Source organism: Nicotiana attenuata, chromosome 9, assembly GCF_001879085.1.
Source record: "Nicotiana attenuata strain UT chromosome 9, NIATTr2, whole genome shotgun sequence".
Taxonomy (NCBI): Eukaryota; Viridiplantae; Streptophyta; class Magnoliopsida; order Solanales; family Solanaceae; genus Nicotiana; species Nicotiana attenuata.
Genome location: NC_031997.1, coordinates 48,327,036 through 48,327,592, shown reverse-complemented (window position 1 = coordinate 48,327,592; position 557 = coordinate 48,327,036).

The window sequence follows — 557 nt, the reverse complement described above, 5'->3', positions numbered from 1 at the left end:
GAAGGTATCAGAAGTGGTATGGTTACAAACTTTGAAGCCTTGCAAGCTACCAATAAGGCTTTACAGTACTGGTGGTACATCCAAGAAAAGGGACGTACGGCGCCGTAAATCGGTTGCACCGAGAGCCAAATCACCTGTCAAATACCAAACTTATCCAATGCCTCCACTTACATATCAGCCCACTCCAAATTACCAAACACCCTCACCTTCCTACCAAACTCCACCACCTACTTATCAATCGCCTCCACCTCCTACATACCAACCTGCTTCGCCCAGATATTCCCAACCCGCACACGTCTATCAAGCCTACAACACTCAACCATCCCACTATCAATCACCTCCCACTCGCCAAAACTTTCCTAGACCTTGACCAAATTTCGACCGCAGACCTCCCAAACAGTATACCGCCATTGCCGAACCAATTGACCAGCTATACGAAAGGCTCAAAGCTGCTGGATATGTCACCCCTATCCCTGCTATAACCCCTGAAAACCCTTCCCAATGGGTTAACCCAAATAAAACCTGTGCATACCATTCTGGCATGAAGGGGCATACCA